Genomic DNA, 24932 nt, shown 5'->3' with positions numbered 1-24932 from the left:
TTTTCATGCAAGTGGGACAAGTGCAGTTTAAAGATTCGATGAGTTACTTGGCCATGCCTTTGAGTCGAATGCCTAAAACGTTTGGAATGACAGAAATGGCTAAAGGGTACTTTCCACACTTTTTCAATACGGAAGCCAATCAACACACCGTTCTACCCCATTTGCCTGAGGCTCACTATTATGACCCCGACAACATGCGTACCGAACAACGAGAAGCTTTCTACGCTTGGTACCAGGCTCACGCCTCGGACCCTTTCGACTTTCAGGAAGAAATGCTAAAGTATTGTCGTTCCGACGTGGACATTTTACGGCGTTGCTGTGGAAAATTTCGAGAACTGTTCATGGAACACGGAGGGGTCGATCCTTTGAAAGAAGCTTGCACCATTGCCAAAGCGTGTTCCTTAGTGTATCGACAACGATTCATGCCTGAAAACACCGTGGCTGTCATCAGTCCTCAAACGACCCACTTTGTCAAACGTCAATACTCGGTCAAAGCCCTACGTTGGTTACACTACTTGTGCGACAAGGAAGACAAGTGGATTCAGCATGCCCGCAACGGAGGGGGCGAAAAGACCATCGGAACGTATTCGGTCGATGGCTGGGACTTAGAAAACCCCAAGATCGTGTACGAGTTTAACGGTTGCTTATTTCACGGATGTCCCGTCTGTTACCCTGACCGTGGCACCAAGAATCAGTTTTTGCAACGAACCATGGAAGACCTGTACCAGGACACTTGTCAGCGACGCCTAAAGTTAGAACAGCAAGGATACCAAGTGGTGGAAATGTGGGAACACGAGTACGATCACTGTATGAAAACCGATCCCGAGTTTAAACGCCTCGTGGAAAGTTACCAGTTCATGGACCCGTTGAACCCGAGGGATAGTTTGTACGGAGGAAGGACCAATGCCACCTGTTTGCTGTACCAAGCCGACGAAGAGAAAGGAGAAGAAATCAAATACTTGGACGTGTGTTCGCTGTATCCCTACGTGTGTAAATATTGTCGCTTTCCTACAGGGCAGCCGCAATTGTTGACGGAACACATCGACCTGGTCAACATTCGACAATACGAAGGCTTGATCAAGTGTAAAGTTTTGCCTCCCACGAACCTATACCATCCCGTCTTACCTCACCATTGTCAAGGCAAACTGATGTTTCCATTGTGCCGTACTTGTGCCGAAACGTGCAACCAAGACCAACCTTGTCAGCATACCCAGGAAGAACGTGCCTTGACGGGGACCTGGGTCAGCGTAGAATTGTTCAAAGCTCTGGACATGGGATACCAACTGTTAGAAGTGTACGAAATTTGCCACTTTCCCAAGACACAACAGTACCACAAGGGTGACCCTACTCAGAAAGGCATTTTCGCCGACTACGTGGATGCCTTTTTGAAACTGAAGCAAGAAGCCAGCGGCTATCCTTCCTGGTGTCACACTCCCGAAGACCAAATAAAATTCAAAGAGAAATACTACGAACAAGAAGGCATCACTTTAGACCACATCGAGAAAAACGAAGGCAGGCGATCGTTTGCCAAAGTGATGTTAAATTGCTTGTGGGGTAAAATGGCACAACGACCGTGTTTACCCAAGACGGAATATTTGACAGAACCTTCCCGCTACTTCCAGATGATTCACGACAAAACCAAATACATGAAACACGTGGACGTCGTTCGAGAGAATTTGATCTTGGTCAATTACGAAGAAGATCTGGACTTTGTACAAGACGACCCTTTTGGAAATGTCATCATTGCGGCTTACGTGACAGCCCATGCTCGCTTAAAATTGTACGAAGCTTTAGAACTGTTAGGGGAACGCGTCCTGTACTTTGACACGGACAGCTGCATTTACATCCATCACCCGATTCAACATCACCCTAACATCGAAGGAGACCGTTTAGGAGCCTGGACAGACGAGCATCCCGACGACAAGATTCTAAGTTTCGTCAGTGGCGGTCCCAAAAATTACGGCTACGAATACCGGGACAAACAAGGAGAAGTGCACACCACGTGCAAAGTGAAAGGACTGACTCTGAATTATCGTACCAGTCGAGTGGTCAACTTTGGGGTATTGAAAGAAGCCTTGCAATCGGGAGAGGATGGAAACTTTAAAGTGACCACCTATCAACCGAACAAGATTGTACGTTTACCCACTCACCACATCGTCAGTCGACCCTTGGAAAAAGTCTATCAAATCGTGTACCAGAAGCGAGTTCGACTTCCCAATCATTTCACCTTACCGTACGGTCACGTCGGTATTGGTCTGTATATAAAAAAGGAACCCTAGGCAAGATCGATAGTTCATCGTGACTACCAAGACCGAGCGAACAAGATGAATACTTTGAAAGAGGCATCGTTCCAGTTTGGGGATTGTAAAAAAGTTGTATCTTCCTCTAGTGTGACTAATATTGGATGGATAAGACCCATGCATTGCGACGGAAAATGTCCGGAAGGAAACTGCGATTGTCCATGTGGTTACCGTTGTAATTGCGTAACGGAGTTTGCAGACGAGTGCGATTGTGAGCCTTGCGATGGATACGATGCTGTACCTTGTGACCTGAGCGATGCCGTAAAGCATCATGGGAACTTTAGTGCCCCTACCCCTATCATGGAAAGTGATGCTGTGCGTGTCAAACCTGAGGGATGCGAAAGCGATGCCGCTCGTCCTCTTAGACATTTTACCGGGTTTAAAGGGGAATGTCGACCTTCACGTTTACCTCCCTACGGATGTCATCCAGCCCTGAGCAAACTCCTGTTCATGTCACCCAACCCTCATCGAAACGAACCTGTGAAAGACGAATATTCGTTTCCTGTGCGTTTGTCGGAATACTGCGACTTTGAAAATCGTCTTCAATCGTTCAAAGGAAAATGGCCAAAGTATCTGGGAGGACCGACCCCCGAAGAATTAGCCAGAGCCGGATTTTTCTACTTGGGCGAAGGAGATAAAGTCAAGTGCTTCAGTTGTGGTGTGTCACTTCACCACTGGGAACCGCAAGATTCGGCCTACGTAGAACATGCTCGATGGTCACCGAATTGTCATTACTTACCCTTAGTGGGACCGAGACATTGAAGTAACTTCTTACCATAATAATCTGTTCATGGATACTTTACAAGAGAACATTTGTGCTTTGCCTGTGGAGTTGAGAGAACGCATTTATCGAGAACTGGTCAAAATACAAGTGAAACGTAAAGAACAATTGCATCCGTTACGTCACCGGTGTTTGAACCACTGGTACCTGAAAGCTATACAAGGATTGATTCAATTGAAAGTGTTCCATCGGACAGACATTGATCAACGATCCTCTAGTTTTAAAAAGGATTGGTTTGGTATGGACGATTGTAGTTACATCATTGTAAACGTACTGCATCGAATTCCAGAGGAAGAGTTAACGAATTACCAACATCTTGAACACAATGTCAACTTAGTGAAAGAGGAAACTTCTGAACGAATTGTAATGTGTAGATTAGTGACTCAACGATTTAAATTCGACACTGAAGTGAAACCATGTTTGTGCAAAGAGTACATTTCTTGTGTCAGACCAAAGAGGATTTAGTATGACCTATTCATGGATACTTTACAAGAGAACATTCGTGCTTTGCCTGTGGAGTTGAGAGAACGCATTTACCGAGAGCTGGTCAAAATACAAGTGAAACGTAAAGAACAATTGCATCCGTTACGTCACCAGATCTTTAACCACTGGTACCTGAAGGGTATAAGAGAACTGATTCGTCAGAAATTGTTTCAGTGGTCAGACCTTGTTCAATACTTCCAGGCCCCCGATGATTCACGTGTTGATCATTTTGGTTACTTCGAGATTCACCTAGAGCAACCCATTGAGGAAGACGAGGTAAAGGATTACCAACATATTTTACGTGGAATCTACTTAGCGGAAGAGGAAACTTCTAATCGAACTCTGACGTTTCGGTTACAGTATGCAAGATTTACATTCCCCACTGGAAAACGAACATCACTGGCTAGAAAGTACGTGTATTCTTTTCGAAACAAAGAGACTATAAAAACAGGTAGCTATGCCACGACTTATGTCGTATGTAATCCAACAGATTCCGTGGAAGGAACTCAATGACCATATTCGAACCGTGGATCATTACCATCGATTATTACAAGAACTTTATCCATTCAATTTGGGACGACAAGTGGTGTGTGTCTTAGTGACTTGTTTTCTGGGATTTCGTTTACCAGCCGATTCTTTGTGGACTCTTTACGATCAGTACTTACCACCTCCATGGCCTTAAATGGTCACGAAAAACTTCTTTTGCTCAAAGCCTTGCGGTTTCATCTGGATACTTCTCGACCTCAACAGGAAAAAAAGATTCGTCAACTTTTAGCTACCCAAGACGTGTATGACGATGTGTGTGTAGCTTGTGACTTACACCCTCATTGGACAGATGTTCGTGACTGGAAAAAGGGGGGTTTTGAGGCTTGGACCCAAGAAGTGGCCCAGTATGCACAAGAGTTGTTCAAGGAAAAAAGTTACTTTTCAACCTGTGTTAGTGACGGTGCCAGAAGAACCCGTCACCGAGAACAACCACTCGCTTCAGGACAGGACTGTCATGGACATTCCTGAAAGGTCATTCCGGGAGGACACTTGTGTGACAATACCTCATGTAGAGACTGTAAGAACATTACACACTGTCCCTAGGACATCTTGGTTACCCAAAACATGTTGTACAGACACTTGTTTATATTCCACTTTGATCGCTTTGCTGTGTTTTATATTCCTGTACATCACTATTTGGGTTGTATGTATTTTTGTCTTTCGTGTTCATATTTGAAACATTCAATAAACGTGTTCTGAAAAAGTATATAAACTCTTGTCTTGTTTGTTTTTTCGTGTCACAAGTGACATTTCTCACACCATGGCTACCTCTGCTGTCTCTGCTCCCTCTTCCTCTACTGTCAAAGTCATCGACGAACACTTAGATCGTGCCAGTTGGGAGGCTTTGTATCTTCGCCATCCCTTTAACATGCTCATTGCTGGACCTAGCGGTTCTGGCAAAACCGAATTCGTCAAACGTTTGATCGAACATAAACATCATTTGATCGATCGGCCCCCTCAACGGATCGTGTGGTGTTACAAAGAGTGGCAATCGGCGTACAGCCTCTTGCGAGAAAGTCAAGGCGATTCCATCGTGTTTGTGGAAGGCATTCCTAAAGAAGACGACGGCATCGTCTCTGACTCCCGTCAAACCCATTTGGTCATTTTCGACGACATGTTAGGAGAAGACGAAGAAGAAATTAAATTGTGGTTCACGCGCAAAGGGCATCACCGTAATGCCAGTGTCGTTTACATCACCCAAAATTTGTTTCAACAAAGTAAAGCCCATCGCACCATCAGTCTCAATGCGCATTACGTGGTCTTGTTTAAAAGCCCTCGAGATAAATCGCAAGTGCAAGTCTTAGCCAAACAGTTAGGAACGCCTTGGCTGACTCAGGCGTACGACGATGCCACTCAAACGCCAAACGCCTATTTACTCATCGATTTGAAACCTACCACTCCCGAGGATTTGCGATTTCGTACCCACTTGTTTCACCACTGGTGCCAAGACGGAGGGCCTGTCCTGTACACGTCTCCGTCCTCGACTTCATTTCACTCCCCATCAAAAAATCTATAAAAACCTCAGACCCTTTTTCGTCTGTCTCACACTCAGTGCGAACATGACGTCCCTTCAGTCGCATCTTCCCGTCAAATTGATTCGTGCCTTGTATGGCATCAGTCGAGAAAAAGATCCACAAACACGACCTCGTGTCTTAGAAGCTAGTCTCAAAGAAGTCTTACGATGGTTCACGGTGACAGCACGTCAAATACTCCAAGGAATCATTCAGATTCCTCATCAAACCCAACGCTTTTTCGATCGAAACAAAGTCGCTTTAGTCCAACTGGCCGATCCCCGCATCGACACTCAAACCAAAAAACAAATCATTTTGAAACCTGGAGGGAGCGGTACTTTAGGAGGGGTCATCATTCATTCACTCTTAAGATGGGATCCTAATGCCCCCAAAGTTATCCCCAAGACAAAAGTTCAACGAAGCCCCAAGAAGAAAAAGAAAAAGACCAGGTCCCCAAGAAGAATAACTTCTCCAGTGGCAGGACCCTCCTCTTACCAGACACCACCCCGGAAAAAGAAAAGAAGCCCCCCAAAAAAGAAACAGAGAAAAAGTCCTCAGAAAAAGAAAAGTCCACAGAAGAAAACTAGTCGCAAGAGAGGCACTTCGGCCAGGACGCAGCCTTACACTCGCAAACCACAACCTGCCAGAGCGGTGACTGCGTCTCCGGCAGCCTCACGTTTATCCACTTCTCCGTTGATGTCACCAGGAACTGAAGAGTACTTGGAGACGTTGATCACACCAAGAACTTCTCCGTTGATGACCCCCAAAAGAACTTCCCCAGTGGCAGGACCTTCCAATTTAGCGGCAATGGCTGCTGCTCACAAAGTACCTTCTCCCAAAATCAAAGTTCAAGAAAGATCGGGCATGTTACAAAGTTTACTGGATTTGTCCAAGCAAGAACTGGCTCGATTTAGTCCGTTACGTACCCCTGCACGACGTGTCATGCCTGTCCTCAAACTGATACGACGTAAAGACAATCAGTGGCGACGCGTTCCAGTATAAAAAAGGCCTGTGACCGAGTAGGATATCAGTGTTTTTTGGTGCTCCTGAAGACTCAAAGATGTCACCCTCCAGAAAACCCCAAGGAAAGAAAAGGAAAGGACTGCCACCACGTTTAGCCAAACATGGGGACCTGTTATCTGTCCTGTCCAAAGCTTCTCCACCCCTACGAAAAAAACTCATTCAAACGGCCTCCAAAGAGGTCATCGATACCGTGTGCGAATGTTGTTTGAACGTTTTGAAAGGCACGATCCCTTTGTCCAAACACCAGAAACAATGCTTAGGCAAACATCGTCACGTTCTTCGGAAAATGGTTCAAAAGAAAATTCCCATTCGTCAAAAAAAGAAGATGTTGGTCCAACGTGGAGGCATTTTCCCTCTCTTGTTAGGCCCCATACTGAAAGGAGTCTTGGGAACCATGTTGGGAGGACTGGTGGGAGCAAGATAAAAAGGCCCTCGGAAGTCCCAAGATCTCAGAATCGACCGCTGACAACCCCATGGAAGGACGAAAACTAGCTTTAGTGCCTTACAAACGATGGATGGAATACCATCGGTGGCAAGAACAACGCACCCCGCATTTACCTCCCAATCCCAATTTGAGCGAGATGTCCCAGTTACAACACGAATTGCAATCCTTGATAGATCGCCAAGATTTGTCCGAAACAGAAAAATCGCAAAAGTACGGTCAACTCTTGCAACGACTGCAACTCTTTCACCAGAAAGCTTTAGACGAAACAGCTTTACCCACTCTGAAAGATTTTAAGACCTTGATGAAAAGTCCAGCACCATCATCATCATTACCACCACCACCACCACTACTGTCATCCCCAACCGTCACCAGAGATGCTACCCCACGAAGACCTGAGGAAGAAGAGACGCGCGAAGTGTTTCAAACACCGTCAGCAGCTCCCATTTCGAGTAAGATTGCAACATCCTTATTGACCCCGTCCCGCACACCCCAACGAGAAGAAATGAAAGCTTGGGTTAAAAAGATGATGTCCACACCTCCTTCGACAGAAGTGAAAAAGAAAGAAGGGAAACCAGAAGCGAAAAAAGAAAAGAAAACCAAAGCCATTCCATTGCCACCTCCACCACCACCACCACCACTACCTTCGACTTCTACTCCCGTAGCCCATCGGACACGTAAATCCGTTTCCAAACCACCCTTTCGACCCACCCAAAGTAGCATCACCGAAGAGTGGGTGACTTATTAACACACCAACACAAAAATGGAAAAAGTCTTAGCCAGCATTTACTACGATCCCTCGCATCCTGCAGGTTACGCAGGAGTTCAAAAATTGTATCGTGCTGCCAAAACGCGACTGAAAAGTCTCCGTTTACCTCAAGTGCAACGATGGTTACAAGAACAAGCTACCTACACTTTACACAAACCCATTCGACGCAAGTTTGCCAGAAGTCGCACCCGAGTGGAAGGCATCGATCATCAATGGCAAGCCGATTTAGCCGATGTCTCTCATTTGGCCAGCTACAATCGTGGCTACAAATATTTGTTTTGTGTCATCGACGTCTTTTCCAAATTTGCCTGGGTCGTACCCTTGACTTCCAAATCGAGCAGCGAGTTAGTGCGAGCCCTGCAACGGGTGTTGAAACAAAGCGGTCGTCACCCTCTTCGATGGCAAACGGACAAAGGCACCGAATTTCTGAACCAAGCTTTCCAAAAAGAATTAAAGAAACGTGACATTCATTTTTTTACCACCGAGAATCCCGAAACCAAAGCCAGCATCGTGGAACGTTTTCAACGCACTTTGAAAGAACGCATGTGGAAATATTTTACGCATCACCACACTCTGAAGTACATCGACATCTTACCACACCTGGTGCAAGCGTACAACCAATCTTACCATCGAAGCATCGGACGTGCCCCGCAGGACGTGACTCCCGACAACGAAGTGCTGGTGTTTGAACGTCTGTTCGGTACGTCCCCGACGAGGGCTGTCCCCAAGAAAAGTGGAGAGTTGGCCGTAGGAGATTGGGTGCGCATTGGCAAAACCAAACGCACTTTCGACAAAGGTTACTTACCTAACTGGACGACCGAATTGTTTCGCGTCACTGGACGAGTGCATGGCCGTCATCCTGCCGTCTATAAATTGGAAGACATGAACGGAGAAGTACTCAAAGGAACGTTTTATTTGCCCGAGTTACAACGTGTCACCAAAAAAGAAGACGACGTGTACGACATCGAAAGCATTCTCGAACGCAGAACCCGTAAAGTGGGCAAACGACGTGTCAAAGAAGTCAAAGTACGTTGGAAAGGATATCCACCCAGTTTCGATTCTTGGATCGACGCTTCGCAAGTCATCGACTATAAAAAGAAGAAGTGACCATCATGCCCTTTCACACAGCAGACGCAGCTACGTCGACCAGTCCTTCTTCACCTAGTTCTTCTGTGCAAGATTTACAAAAACAACCCTTGTGGGTGTGGTGTGGAGAACGTGTGCCTAAAACGCAAATCGTCTTTTTCTGCCAAATCTTCGTGGTGTATTGTGTCATCGGGGCAGCCATCGCCAATTTGAGTTTGCAACAAGGAGACAAACAATTGTGGACCATTTTATTGAGCAGTTGCATCGGTTACCTGCTTCCTAATCCCTCCCTGAAATTCTCCTCGAACGGGAACGTTGTGTCCAGCGCCAGTGTCAGTCACCACTCCAACAACCACAATCAGAACCCCATTTTAGACGGAGACACGCCTCTGACGTCCACTAACCCCTCGGACAGCCACAGAACTCTGGAATTATGAGTCACCAAAACCAATTTTACTTAACTTTACCCAGTGACAGTTCCATGGAGGTGTTTCCCCACAACACGTTGTGCTGTTACACGGCCAAAATACCTCAGGCCATCCCCTTAGATCACGAAGCCCATTGGGAAGTGGCTTTAGTGGAAATGATTCACCCAACACAAATCCAAAACATCACTGAAACTCAGAACACTTTTTACGTCGAAATTATGGACCCAGCACTGCAGCAAAAGATGACGGGCAGTCCTCAACATAACTCACATTCTGCAAAGGAGCTATTATCCCGCAGCAGTGACTCTTCTTCTTCTCCTCCTGCTCCTCCTCTTTTCGTTTATCACTTTAAAATTAACCCAGGCCATTATTTTAGTGGTCAACATCTGGTGGAAGCCATCGCTGACAAATTCTATGCAACCTTTGACAAAGTTCTGACCAATGCAAAAAAACGTGTCACCATCGAGTACCACAAACAGTCTCACCGTCTACTCATCAGATTTGAAAGTGATGAAAAAAGTATACGTATTAAATTTTGCCCTGGATTGTATGACATTTTGGGTGGAGACCTCAAAATGGTCACGGATAAGGACACCAAAAAGATTAAAATGGCAGAGATTGACAACGACGGGCATTTTGCAAGGTATTTTCGTTACCCGGTAGAACTGAACCAAGGACTGAATTTGATCTTCGTGTACTCCGATGTGGTGGAGTACAACGTGGTGGGACACACCTCCGTACCGTTACTACGTGTCATTCCTTTCAAAGTAAATTCTGCCACGGTCACTGACGAGGAAGGTGGAAACACTTACCACATCCACCGCGAATTTGTCCATCCTCACTATTTGCCCGTCAGCAAGTCTTATTTGGACACGGTCAACATTGCTATAAAAGGAGATCTGGGACAAAATATTCCATTCACCAAAGGAAAAGTCACGGTGAAACTCCATTTTCGAAAACGGTTCTCTCACGACTCTTAAGTCATGTATCCAGTGTACCGAGGGGTTGCTCGACAGCGAGGACACGGTTTAGGAGACATGTTAAAATCGGCCTTTCGTTCGGTGGCCCCGGTGTTGAAACCGATGGTGACACGCGGATTGCACGCCTTGAAAGATGCGGCACTGACGCAAGGCAAAGAATTTCTCCAAAATGTCATCATCGACAAACAAAACCCTAAAGAAGCCTTCATGAGGGCAGGCAAAAATGTCTTGCTGCAAACGGGCAAAGACATTTTAGGCCGACGAGACACACCTATAAATGCCCTGCACGCTACCGAGTCAGGCATTCAGCAAGGACAAGGTAGAAAGAGACGAAGAAGAAGAAAACACCCTTTCACCAGACTTCAAGTTAGAAAGGCCAAGAAAAGAAGAACCGTTCGAGACTTAGACGTTTTCGATTATTGAGGAAGAACAAAAAATGATGCACCGAGAGTCTTGTGCTTGTTCCAAGACGGAACTGGACATGTTTGCCATGCCCCCCACCATGATGACGATGGAAGAATCCCAGTGGGTGGAATTTCACCCGGTCTCCTCATTGACCGATTCCGCTCCCATCGAGTTTGAAATCAAAGGACAGCCCGAAGATTACATCGATCTGAATAGCAGTTACCTATACTTAAAAGTGAAAGTGTTCGAACCACCCAACGCTGACCTAGCCGATGATGATGTAGTAGCTCCCGTCAATAATTTCATGCATTCCTTGTTCAGTGAAGTGGACTTGTACTTGAATAACAAACTGGTCAGCAGCAGCATGGATACTTACCCTTATCGAGCCTACCTGGAAAATCTCTTGACGTACGGAAAAGAAGCCAAGAACACTCATCTGGATGCTTGCGTGGTATGGAAACCTGACCAAGCGAATAGGTTCAACAGCATTACAGTTGCTGGGGATGCTCAAAATACAACGGGATTTGTAGAACGACGAAAGAAAATTCATCTAAGTCGTAGTTTAGAACTGATGGATCGCTTGCATTTGGACATGTGGTTACAAGAAAAGTATTTGCTGAACGGGGTGGATATCCGCTTGAGACTGAATCGTAGCAGTGCCGCTTCCATTTGATGGCTGCAGAAAATTCCCCTTTCAAAACCAAAATCGAAGAAGCCAGACTCTACGTGCGTCGCGTAGAAGTGTTACCTAAAGTAGGTAACGACATCAGTCAGACATTGAGCAGAACGACCGCCAAGTATCCCATACGACGCGTGGAAGTGAAAACCTTCACCATTCCTGCTGGACAGCATTCCATGATCGAAGATCATCTGTTCCAAGGACAGTTACCCAAACGTTTGATTGTTGGTATCGTCGAGAATGAAGCCTTCAACGGAGCCTTCAAAAAAAATCCTTTCAACTTTCAACACTTCAACGTGTCCAAGATCGAAGTCAGTCGCGATGGCAAGACCTTGTGTACCCGACCCTTTGAGCCTAACTTTGGTACCACGAAGAATTATTTGAGATCGTACTTGTCCCTGTACGAAGCTACCGGACAGTTAGGAACCAACACCAGTCACGGCATTACGTACGACGATTATGCAGGAGGCTACGCTTTGTGGGCTTTCGATTTCACTCCAGACCAAGGCAGCGACGAGGGACATTTCCACCCTATAAAATCCGGCCAGATTCGTGTGGAAATTCAGTTTAAATTCCCAGACCCCGCTGTTACTAATCCAACGTTGAACGTCATCCTGTATGCAGAATTCGATAATACCATAGAAATCAACAGTTTGAGAGAAGTCATTCTAGACTATTAGAAGCTATGGAAGACTGTTATCCCTCTTTACCTAGTGGAGAAACTTTGGAGATGGAATGTGAGGAAACCGTGGAAAAAGAAGAAGTGATCATGATGAAATCGAGATGGCCAGAACAAGAAGCCCATTTAGTCTCCTGTTTTGCCAAACACTTGGTCGACAAAATGACGGAATTGATCAAGAAAAATTGCTATGGATGTCAAAACGATCATCCCAGTCAAATTCAACACGATAAATGCCTGATGTTAAGTCAAGAAGAAAAATTGGACGAGTATCTGGACGAAGCTTGGAGTCTCATCTCGAACAAAGACGTGTTGCACCAGTGGTATAAAGACTTACGTGAACATTCTTGTCCACCATTAACCACTCAAGAGATCCATCGTATCGAAGCTCTCCTGAATCAGAGTGAGGAAACAGAACGAATAACCGTTTATTCGTCAGACATTTTCAAGCAAAAAGTCAGGATCGAATTGACGACTTATTATTACCTGTGAAGAAGAAAAAAAACACACAAATGGATACCTGGGAACTTTATTACCTTTTGAACCACAGTTCGTATACAGCTTCTTGGAATCCTGTCGTCTGTGCTAAAGATGAACTCCCTCATCGCAAACCTAAAGACCATCAAGCTTACGTGATCAACACGGACGACAGTCATCTTCCAGGAACCCACTGGGTAGCCGTCTACTTTCCTCAAGAAGGATGTGTGGAATATTTCGATTCGTACGGATTGCCCCCTTTGGAAGACGATATCATCGACTTTATGAGAAGAAATGCTCAGACCACCCGATTCAATAACGTGAAATTACAAGGCACAGATTCCTTGGTGTGTGGACAGTACTGTGTGTATTTTCTGCATCATCGCAGCCTGGGCTATTCCTTAGAACATTTAGTGACTCATTTTGATCCTCGTTCTTCTGCTAGAAACGATGTGAAAGTAGATCGATGGTTTTGTGACCATTATGCTTATCTTTTGTCTCAAGCTAGGAAACGTAGTGTCCATCAATGGCCTAATGATTTCCAACAGTGGAAATCACAATTTCATTCACAACGTTGTCAGCCCTGTTCAAAGTAGATTGTAGATTGAGAAAAAAATGTTTGTGATTTGAAAAAATTGTTTGATGTTATAGTGTTGGATTATTGTTAAAAATGTTAGAGTTGTTGTTTAGTGTTAAGTGATTTTTGAATAAAAAATGTTGTGTTTTGAAAAAATGTCTTTGTGGTTTGTTTAGCTAGAAGAACGTTGGATTGATGCCCTCTCATTTCTTACTATCCCTCTCATGACACTCACTAAACGTTGCGACTCGAAAACCGTGTGGGGATGTTTTCCTTCACGTCCGCGCTTTGACTTTAAGAACCGGGGTTGTTTCCAGTCTAACCATCCATTGTCGACTCATCCTCCTAAGAAGATGTGCTCCAAACTAGCTAAGCTCAACGAAGCCTACGTGAATTTGCATAGGGTCAGACACAGTCTGATACCGAAGCCAGAAGAAATAGAGAATGTGAGAATGTTAAAAATCACTGAAGACCTGATAGAAGAGCTCTTCAGAGAAGAAATGAACAGGGAAAAAGAAGAATGGACAGAGAAGTACAGACTTCAGAGACAGCAGCAACAGCAGCAGCAACAACAGCAGCAACCTGAAGCTGACAGAGGCTTTGTCGATTGCCGTATCGACACCAAAGAGTTCTTCTTCTCTTTCCGAAGAAGCAGACCTATCGCCAGAAAGTCTATCCTCAGAGGACATCGCATTCTTAGAAACTAAAAAAGAATGCCATAGCAAAACAGCCCTTTTCAGGGCTACCCAATACTCTAGAAAAGAAATAACTATTAATTTGCCAATGTGAGTAGGTAGAGTAGTGTGAAAATAAACACTAACTCTTTTATAAAAAAATGTGAGGGTATGTGTTTGTGTGTTTGTGTTTGTAAGAGCTCACGTAAGTTGGTGAGGATAGTAGATTAAAATAATGTTTTTTGGGGTTTTTGAGGTGTTAGTTAGTTAGTTGGATTATAGTGGTTTTCGTTCTTTTGAACATGTACCACTTTTTTATTCACGCACTGCGTGATTTTTAATTACTCCTGGGGGAAGGAAAAGGAGCCTCATCCCCCAGGCTTTTATGTACTCAAAGAGTACTTTTTAATTTAGCCACTCAGGTGTAGGACTAACTAGTCCTTAACAACCTGACTGAAAGGCTAATAGACATGAGTGGGAATAGTCACACCACACACTCGTGTTTCTTAGTTGGATTGAAATGCCCCAGGTGTCAAATCAAGCAGTATGTGACTCCCGCCACGATTGGTCGGCAGCGATGAGGTCACATTAGGACACCCGGTCTTGTGGCATTGACGAAGTGGCCCGCTTTTTTGATATCATCAATTGCCTTTCCCAGTCCGATATTCCGGTAGACACAGCCTTCCTTTTTTCAACTCTGTTTAGGTGGTGCAGGTTCATCAGCTTCATCGCCGCTGGATGATGATACTTCCAGGGCCGCTGCCAGCGTGGAAGTTTCAAATTCTTCAGTGTCGTCTGCCAGCATTGCCTGGATTTGGCTGAGTATGTTAGTAGAAATAGCTGTGGAAGCTTGATTTGAGGTGTATATTTGGAGTTAGATTGGATTGCTTTGCTTATGTGGATAGTCTATTGAAGTGATTTATAAAAAATTTTACAATAGTGATGGGTAGCATAAAAAAGTGAGTGAGTGTTTCTTTTAGGTCCGCGCGTTGTTGTTTTATTTTGGTCATGATCTAGGTAAGATGAATTTTATGTTATTAGGGGGATGTTTTCCATCACGTCCGCGCTTTCACTATAAATTGAAACTCGCTGGGCAGTCTAGCTACCCTTGTTGATTGATCAACACAGCCAGAAGAATGAATAGCAGAATAGTGAAACTGTTAGAACTCCAGATGCACCTGGAATATGCCAGGCGCATAGTAAACGAACTATCAGCGGAGGCTATAGTAGAAGAAGCAAGAGTAAAGAAGGAAGAGGAGGAGAGAAGAGAGAGGGAAGAAGAGGAAAAGAAAAGAGAAGAGAGGATGTCGTTCAATATTCCCGAAACAGAGGATTGGGGTGTTGAAGCGAATCATCCTCCCTCTGCGCTCCCCAGAAGAAAGGTGAAAGAAGACTGGGGAAGAAGATGCGTGTGCGGCGCCAGGCCAGGAAGGTGCAACCATTAGATAGGTGCATCAGGAGTTCAAAAAAACAGCCCTTTTCAGGGCTACCCAATACTCTAGAAAAGAAATAACTATTAATTTGCCAATGTGTGTAGGTAGAGTAGTGTGAATATAAACACTAACTCTTTTTAAAAAATGTGAGGGTATGTGTTTGTGTGTTTGTGTGTTTGTGTTTGTAAGAGCTCAGGTATGTTAGTGTGAATAGTAGATTATGGGTTTCTTAGCGTATGTGAAGAGTATAGTTAGGGTTTTATTATATGAAATGAGAAAGTAGGGGGATGTTTTCCTTCACGTCCGCGCGTTGTTGGGTCATGATCTAAGTAAGATTAATTTTATGTTTTTAGGGGATGTTTTCCATCACGTCCGCGCTTTCACTATAATAACCCACCACGTTCGTCGTTCGAACCATTCTACGGAATAATAAAAACGAAGATGGTGGTTGCAAGTGACTTGTTCAACAATTTGGTACATATATACAACTGGATAATAGATGGTATCTATGTAGTGGAGAGACTGGAAAAAGAATGGAAGATAGCAGAGTACCTGGACTACGCTAAATGTCTAAACATAGCAAAAGAAGTGATAGCAGGAATGATTGAAGAGGAGGAAAAAAGATTGAGAGGTATGATAAATTCCACCTATGTCAGAGTGGGAAGCCTAAAGGAAGCACTTGACAATGCAAGCAAAGTCAGGTGCTTTCTTGAAAAAATGTCACATGGGACAGAGTGCTCTTATGTGGAGAGAGGCCAGGAAAGACTGAGGAAAGGAGAGGAGTTGATGAGAAAAGTGATGGAGGTAGAAGTCAAGAAGATTAAAGAGAGATGGTATAAAGAAAGAAAAGAAGAAGAAAATAGAAAAAAAAGGGATGAATTTGAAAAACTGAACACAAACTGGATGAAAATCCAAGAGAAGTTCCGGGCCATGGGCCACCCGGACTGGCTGCCGGAAACAGAAAAGAAAAAGAAGAAAGGAATGATGGACAAAATAAGAGGATGGTGGAAGAAGTTAAGAAGTTAAAAGAAGAAAAAACCCAAAGGCCCTTTTCAGGGCCAGTCATATTTCTCGAAAAGAGATAGCCTTTCCATTGCCTACCCCTTTTTTTAAAAAATTTTTATAAAAAAAAAATCCCATGTTCCATTTCCCTTGACGCTATACAGTCCCACCCTGTTTAAATTCCCCTTGACGCTCAACAGTCCCACGATTTTTCTCCATGTTAATTTCCCTTGACGCTATATGTTCGCACGATTTTTCTCCATGTTAAATTTCCCTTGACGCTATATGTTCCCAAGGGTATTTTTAATGCTAAGTCCCATTGACGCTATAGTATCCCACTTCACTACTCATACTGATTCGCTCTTTCGCACCTTTCATGTATGACGCAAAGTATACAAGAACTGTTTGGTGAGTTGCTATTCTACGAACCAGAACGAGAAAAGCTAAAGAATGACGGACAATGGAAATATGGAAATATCTGTGTGGGAAAGAAAGCGTTCATAACACTTAAATTAACTGAAAACAAGGATGATGAAAATACAACCAGTAGTGCAACAGAAGTAATTGGTTTGATTTTGTAGAGATTAACATCATTTTAAGCACAGACGTGATTGGTTTGATTTTGTAGAGATTAGCACCGTTTTAAGCACAGACGTGATTGGTTTGATTTTGTTGAGATTAACACCATTTTAAGCACAGATGTGACTGGTTTGATTTTGTAGAGATTAACACCATTTTAAGCACAGACGTGATTGGTTTGATTTTGTAGAGATTAACACCATTTTAAGCACATGAACGACGATATATTGGTGGAGGAGGAACCACAGAAGACCAGAGACTCATGGGAAGCTACTGGCAAACCTTCTCACATACCCATGGTGGTCGAACGGAGACTCGAACTTAAGTGGATGGAGGTCAAATGTGTACTTGATCTGTAAAGACAAGCGCCTGAGACCACTCGCATATCTGATGCCCCGTATAGATGTAAAACAAGGAACGGAGAACATGATAATACGGTTAAAATGAAATAATTATCTTGAGGTCCCGTCTTTAATAAAATAAGTGGCACTTAATAGGCAGCGGATCGATAAAATATATAAGTACATTGGGTCTGTGAATTTCACTGGATGCAGCGGCAAGCCACCGCATCCAATAAAAATGAAGTCGTTTACATTTGAACACCGTTCGTACATGGTCGAGACAAGGGGAGCGCACAACCTAAATGGACTCGTAAATAAGCAATTCTCCATTGCTGATCCGTTTTGCAGAAATACATCCTTTCCCTTAAATATACATATAATGGCTTATCTCTGGTACGTAGTCAAACTTTCGATGTTAAACTTACAAATTATCCTGTTGAAGTCAATTGCATTTACCATTTTCGGCCGATGTACAATGCACCTCTGTTACACACTATTGGTTAGTTGGCATTACATACTAAGGAAGGCAACTCTTGAAATGCAATAGATTTAGCTAAGACAAAGCACTGCTATATCTGATCGATCCGCCAGGGTGTTGATAGGTTAACATATCAGAACTTTGGCTAGCGAAGATGGCAGCGACTCGAAGTCAGCCAAGATGCGGGCACTGAGCAGATGCACGTGGTAACGTTGCGTTTACAGTGTCTCCAGAGTAAAAAGCAAAACAAAGAACTACATGCTAATATGGTATTCATTTGTAAAATAATGTTGCAATCCGTACTTAGACGTTATATACATTATATAATAAATGGATCTACAGCAATATAAGGAGAGTTGAATGATACACCCGAGCAGTTACGAGCAAGAACACCCGGGTATTACACTCATGAACGCCCCGGCAGTTACCCGCAACTTCGCCAGGGCAGTCATAGCTGAAAACTTATGCACACAAAACCTATGACTTTAACAGCTCTCTACGCCCTTACTAAACTACAACCAGATCCAGTTTTCCTCTTCTTCTTCAGATAGTATACTTCTGTTCTAAAGAGCACATCCATAGATTCCTCAGAATGGGAAATAAAATACTGCGAAATTTAGCACGTGTGCATGCACGAACAGATGCATGGAACACATACAACGACAGGGAAATAAAGAAATATAATTTGCAAGACGTTTTCTGTACGAAAACTGTCTATTTAAAACTGACTCAACATACAGCGTGCAACATAGTTAAGTCTTTTGTGAAGACGGAAACTTGTAACTGCCCCGAAGGATGCAATAAATCTCTGTCTCTTGTGAAGAACACAGCTTGGAACTACTTTCTTAGTCCCAAGTAACATATTCTGAAGTGACTTAAATATACATTTTAGAGTACTCCTGGAAAAGGTAAACAAACCCAAATATGTCGTTTTATTGCTATGTATTGGAGATACGACTGTCAGTCAGATTTTATGGCAGAAAAATTCAAATAAAGGAGCTATTCAACAATGTAGATAAAAGGCTCGAATTAGGACAAAGACGAGTTTTCCCATTTTCAACCTATTTTACATTATTTTGTTCGATTGTCCCATTAGACGTGAAACAAAATCATACTTGCTTGTATATATTGATGGGTCCCGGGTGGACAACTAGTCTAAAGCGCAATGTCTTGTCTAACATGTGCTGAAAATAGTTTTAAACCAACAACATGTTTGTTGGTCCGCATTTTCAACCAGGTGTGACTAGTTGGACCAATCAATGTAACAAGTGATCTCTCCATCACAGAATAAATATCATTTACACAGTTGTAAATTCATGTATCGATCTGTATTACACCTGAAGTAATGCAGGTATCTGTCTACTGTTCAGGGGGAACTTGAGCGGTAACATTTATTACATGTGATTTTGACTTTCTGAGTTGAAAACAATATAGCTCTATTAACGACTGTCTTCCTTCCGGTTGAATATGAAAATTAACAGACTTGTGCTTGGTGCACTTCTGTATGAATGGACAGAAGCTTAAGGCATATACGGATTATTCACGTTAGTGTAAATTCTATCCAGCCAGCCTACCAATAGTTGAAGAAGCCGGTTTACATGCGCGAAGAGATTAAAAGAAACTGACTTCCTCTATCTTGGTTCATAAGTCCATAAATAGTCAGTTTTACATTCTATCACTGTAGTAAGAAAATGTCAGAATATTTGAGGAGGAAAAATTCACACACACACACACACACACACACACACACACACTCTGTGGGAGTTCACTATAGATATTCGTTATTTTTTCGATGTCAATCAATTTTTGTTTTACAAATCATACCTTGTCTAAGAAAACGAATGCTAGTCATCCGTCCGCCATTGTGGCATAACTAAAAAGCAGGCAATTCAAAAGTAATCAGAACAATTCATTGTGAATCAAATATCAGAAAATATGTGTGACACCATTTCCTAGGTCAAGGTGTATGTTTGGAAAGAAGAGGAATTTTACGTACCATCCACATACAAATGTCAATCTTTGAAAATATATTAATTTACTAGCGAGCGGCCGAAAATCCGATGAAACATAGATTACGAGATAATACCTCGTCCGGTTGATCTTCGTTACAAGATATGTCAACAACAAAAAAAGCGGATATTTCACAATATACAGTACTCATTCTAAGCGGATTATAATATAACAATGCATTGTTTAGATGATTCGTCAATATGGACAAAGAATTTGTTTATGTAACAATAGATACATTTAAGTGTATTTTATATCCAGTTTGCGGCTTCCTTTCATGGGGCCTCTGAATTTCTTCACTCCATACCAATGGTTGTATATAAAAGTTTAAACAGCCAACAACGTCGCCAATAAAAAAAAAAATCGCCACATGGTATGTTTTGCCGCCATTAGGAAAAACAATCCGAATTTGTGACATTGACGAAGACCAACGCGATCACAGAATGAACTTTTTAAGCGTTATTTTTCGTGTAGGAGAAAAATTCATACAACATTTCAGGAGACAATTTATGATCGTCTTTATGATTCATACGCGATCTCTTCCCCAGAATGATTTTTTTCGTACTTTTAAGAAATAATTTTTATGTACAAGAAAAGCACATGCATATGAAATTTCGGGAGACACACCACGACCGCGTTATATTCGAATTCGTGTTATAGCGGAGCGCGTTATAGCGGGGTCACTATATATATATATATATATATATATATATATATATATATATATATATATATATATATATATATATATATATGTTGTTGTTCTAGGGTTTAACGCCATTTTCAGCACAAGATAGGCTATACATGGCGGCCAGTATAACTGGTGGAGGAAGAACCCTGGAAAACCCAGGGAAGAACCACCTACCCACGAGAAGCTACTGGCAGGCTTTCTCACGTACCCACGCTAGCCGAGCCTTGGACTCGAACCCACGCAGACAGAGGTGAGATAGCAGTGATCCGGAACGGTGAGCGCTTTAGACCACTCGGCCACTCGTGGCCCCCATATATATATATATATATATATATATATATATATATATATATATATATATATATATATATATATATATATATATATATATATATGCCTTGCTACAAATTTAGGTCGGGTTGCATGCTACAATATATATATATATATATATATATATATATATATATATATATATATATATATATATATATATATATATATATATATATATATATATATATTTGATTGAATTAAATTGCTTGTTTGTTAGTTGTTGTTTTTTTATATGTATTCCACTACATGCTATTGTAATCTAACTTTATTTACTGGATTTGACATTTTCCAGAATTTCAGTTTGACCTGACTGTTTTTCGTAAATACCTAAAAATACAAATTTTGTATTTAATGCTGACCTAGTTCCTGACCTTGATTCAGAATCAGTATGAATTGTAGCAAACAATTATTTTTTTTTCTTTTTTTTCGCCATCTTTTCTTAGTGTAACATTCAAAAAGTACATTCGAGGCCATACTGGCAGTATATGATTTTAGGAATGTAAAAAGCTTCTGTGTTGTTAAAAAAAACATGATCACGTGACCCTCATACGGGAATCTGTATTGCGTTATAGATTAGAGTATAACTGTTTTCTACAGAGAATTTTAGCAGTCGGTCTTTAAACCATTGACACTAAAAGGGGTTCTGCTTGAGTTTAATGTGAAATTTTAATTTTTCTTCAAATTATTCCGATTCCAAAGATTATTTTTCGCTGGAAATACTTGTGCTCTAACTAAATTCTAGGATAACTATAGAAATTTACACAGAATTTAAACACTGGAATATTATTTTATATGATTCAACAATGAACTGTTGTGTATTAAGAAACCAAACGAACAATATATATATATATATATATATATATATATATATATATATATATATATATATATATATATATATATATAGCAAGACTGAAAGACAGACAGAATGAGACAGTGAGAGACAGAAATAACATTGAATCGCACTGGTACTAGACTCAATTTCAGCGGTTGTTGTTGTTGTGGGGTTTAACGCCATTTCTGAGCACACGATAGACTGACTATACATGGCGGCCAATATTAATGGTGGAGGAAGAACCCGGGAAAACCCCGGAAAGAACCACCGACCCACGAGAAGCTACTGGCAAGCTTTCTCACAAATCTTTTGACTTATCTCACTATCAAATTTCTCATTTAGCCTACATTTGTCACTAAACAGTGGAAATTTACAATAAAGGGACTTTTTATCAGATGCATTCAGTACTTACATAATAATTAAATACAAGCTACACGAAATCGGTGTCTTTATATTTATATCGTTTTGAAGACCATAAAGATTCATGTTTTTATAAATAGGTACATGTATAAAAGGATGGCATAATTATCTGATATAAATTAAATGTGATCAAACACTAACACCTATTCCTTTCTTCTCAGATACCTCCATCAAAAAATAACAAGTGATTAAAATGATAAATTTCTAACTCCGAAAATCAACATTTTTTCTTTGGTATAATTAACACTGGCATCGACACCCATTTAGTTTCTTCAAGCGATGTACATAGTAAATATGAAGACCAATGTCAATCATACTTACTGAATCCTGCTTCTTTATCTTAAACTGTCCAGCCAAGTATTTACAAAATCCTGTAAGAACGATGTCACACAAGTATACTGCTATTAAAGCATATACCTGCAGCCTGTTTGCAGAAGTTAATCCAAAGCTTAACGCGAGCCTAGTAGTAAAGAGTAGAAATTATGAGTCATTACAAGCTTGCTGCCATTTTTATACCGGGGCGCATTGAGGGGATGTTTGCCATGCCATAATAACAGTGTGATTGAGCGTGAGCTCACCCAAACAGTTTAGAAAAATCAACCTTTTGATAAATGGAATTCGAATTAATATGGTTAGTCAGTAGCAGGGTCTTTCATACTTTCCACAGAACAATTATTATTATTATTATTATTATTATTATTATTATTATTATTGGTGGTGGTGATGTAACCTCTATTTGACACCTAAATAAGACGAAGAAATTAAAGTATATATAAAGTTTTTAAAAATGTTTATTGTGACATGGAAAGGTAAATAATGTCCGGATCATGCGTAAATCTTGTGCAAATGTTTGGAGGGAATCACTTCATTATTATTGCTTGCTCACTTTTTGTAATGGACGCTGTCTTACTCTTTTCTTTCTGTAGAGTCGTTCTTCCCACCTAGAAGTGACGGATATGAAGACTTCTGTAAAAGCAATTATTTAGTCAGCAGGATTTTGCAATATGCTAAATGTAGTTATAACTTCGTAATGGACCTGTTATTAAATGACATGTGATTACCGTTATTGCCAGTAGCTTCTCGTGGGTCGGTGGTTCTTCCCTGGGTTTTCCATGGTTCTTCCTCCACCAGTTATACTGGCCGCCATGTATAGCCTACCTTGTGCTGAAAAATGGCGTTAAACCCTAGAACAACAACAACAACTACCGTTATTGGTGTTACCTACCTTGAAGGTAGCTTCACACTGGCACGTGACTACCTTTATTGGTGTTACCTACCTTGAACGTAGCTTCACACTGCCATGTGATTACCGTTATTGGTGGTACCTACCTTGAAGGTAGTTTTACACTGGCACGTGACTACCTTTATTGGTGTTACCTAGCTTGAAGGTAGCTTCACACTGGCATGTGATTACCATTATTAGTGTTACCTAGCTTGAAGGTAGCTTCACACTGGCATATCCATTTGAGCCAAATGTTTACAATTTAATGATACCACTCCATGGTCTTAAACACTGTAACAGAAAGAAAGCGAAACCAGCATGTTTAGTAAACTTCGACAAATAATTTATTTCCCTACAATACAAAGTGAATATTTAAGAGCAACTTACAGTATTGTGAATTATATTCCAACTAATCCGAAATGTCATACCAAAAGTAAAAAACAATAGAATGTTCCGAATGAATTCCAAAGTCTTGAGTGTGCAGTTATACAAATAGTCTTGAATGTGCTGATGTACCAGTATTCCTGGGTGTGCCAATGTACAAAAAGTCTTGAAGTATCACAATAAAATATAATCCAGAAAGTCTTTGAATGAGTTTTCAATAATCCCAAAGTAGTGTTTTAGTCAACAAGTTCAATGAGCACCTCTAATTCCAATTAATAATTTAAATCAGTCATTTCCTTCTAATTATATCTAAACACAGCAGTAAATTATTCAGCCGACTGAACTTGAAAAGGATTGAATAATTGTTTATCTAGTCACATATATATATATATATATATATATATATATATATATATATATATATATATATATATATATATATATATACTTTCACCTGACCTATGACAAAACAAAACGACCGGACGTGGGTCATTTCGAATGGAAAATTCCATCAAATATTGTCACCAAGTTTGCTTTCATAACATTCCAAGTGTGTAATCAAGGCTACATCTTGAACTCAGATTCAAGTTGTCGTTGTTGTTATAGGGTTTAACGCCATTTTTCAGCACACGACAGGCTACACATGGCGGCCAGTATTAATGGTGACGGAAGAACCCGGGAAAACCCTAGAAAGAACCACCGACCCACGAGAAGCTACTGGCAAGCTTTCTCACATACCCCACATTAGCCGAATCCGAGACTCGAACCCGCCAGATTCAAGTAAACATCTCACTAAAACAATGTGTGTCACGTAGGCCAAAACTCTACCCTCAATCACGAACAAAGGTCAAGTACACAATATAACATGTAAATATACATGACAATGAGGAATATCTTAACCGAACAAATATGTTTTTCGAAGACCTTAAGAATGTACGTACATCACGACACCAATACGGTATGGCCATGGCCGGGTAATAATTGCATTCGGTACTATTTGTACTTTTTTTTAACGCTTGTTTTTATTTTTAGACGTGCATGACAAGGTTGTTACAAAGGTACCCTGCGTTAATTTAGACCGCGAGCTGAAAATGAAATGATTCATTTTAACTTCACATATGTGTACAGACGTTTATCGAATACATTTTCAGATAATTGTGGATTCTATTTATTACAAAGTTAAAAAAAATAAAAATAAAAACAACAATAATAAAAAACTACATAACAATTTGGAAGAAAAAAACTTTTTCTGAGACTTTTAACTGTTTGTTTGCCAGATTCTTTTGAAACAAATCTCACAAAATGAGTAAGGAAACGTTCTTTACAAAAACTCGCACACAAATCCGACATGATAAATTTCGACTATC

General features: G+C 41.4%; 1 protein-coding gene across 1 annotated transcript in view; it reads right to left on the bottom strand.

Moving 5' to 3' along the window:
• The window catches only part of LOC149780222 (band 7 protein AGAP004871-like), an 88280-nt gene extending 65816 nt beyond the window's left edge, over positions 1-22464 (bottom strand). The window contains exon 1 of the mRNA XM_089936985.1: positions 22281-22464. The gene's annotated coding sequence lies outside the window, so the exon portion shown is untranslated. The remainder of the gene's footprint in view (positions 1-22280) is intronic.
• Positions 22465-24932: the final 2468 nt, after the last annotated feature.

The sequence above is a fragment of the Sinohyriopsis cumingii genome, chromosome 16, assembly GCF_028554795.1.
Source record: "Sinohyriopsis cumingii isolate HCF-2022 chromosome 16, ASM2855479v2, whole genome shotgun sequence".
In the NCBI taxonomy this organism is placed as follows: domain Eukaryota; kingdom Metazoa; phylum Mollusca; class Bivalvia; order Unionida; family Unionidae; genus Sinohyriopsis; species Sinohyriopsis cumingii.
This window is presented reverse-complemented; position numbering and strand designations above follow the sequence as displayed.